The sequence below is a fragment of the Gadus macrocephalus genome, chromosome 14, assembly GCF_031168955.1.
Source record: "Gadus macrocephalus chromosome 14, ASM3116895v1".
Taxonomy (NCBI): domain Eukaryota; kingdom Metazoa; phylum Chordata; class Actinopteri; order Gadiformes; family Gadidae; genus Gadus; species Gadus macrocephalus.
The window spans coordinates 23035624-23035920 of record NC_082395.1 but is presented as its reverse complement, the minus strand read 5'-3'; positions in this window follow the sequence as shown (position 1 = coordinate 23035920).

The following is a 297-nucleotide window of genomic DNA, read 5'->3' as shown; positions in this document are numbered from 1 at the left end:
CACACACACACACACACACATGTTCATACGTACACAATCTCACACACACACACGCACACACACAGTGTCCCATGGGACCTCTTTGTGTTCTGGTGCTTGAGGTTTAAATCTACCTGAACGTTTGAGGTGACCTTGCTCTGGCCTCAATGTGTTTTCACTGCGGAATCCCATCTACTGTTACAGTGAGTTAAAGGCCAGCGCACCGCTGCCCTAACTCACATGGCCACCAGGGGGCACCGCTCAAGTGCTATGTAAATCACGGTTCGCTTACACAGTTCGCACACTCTGCACAGGAAG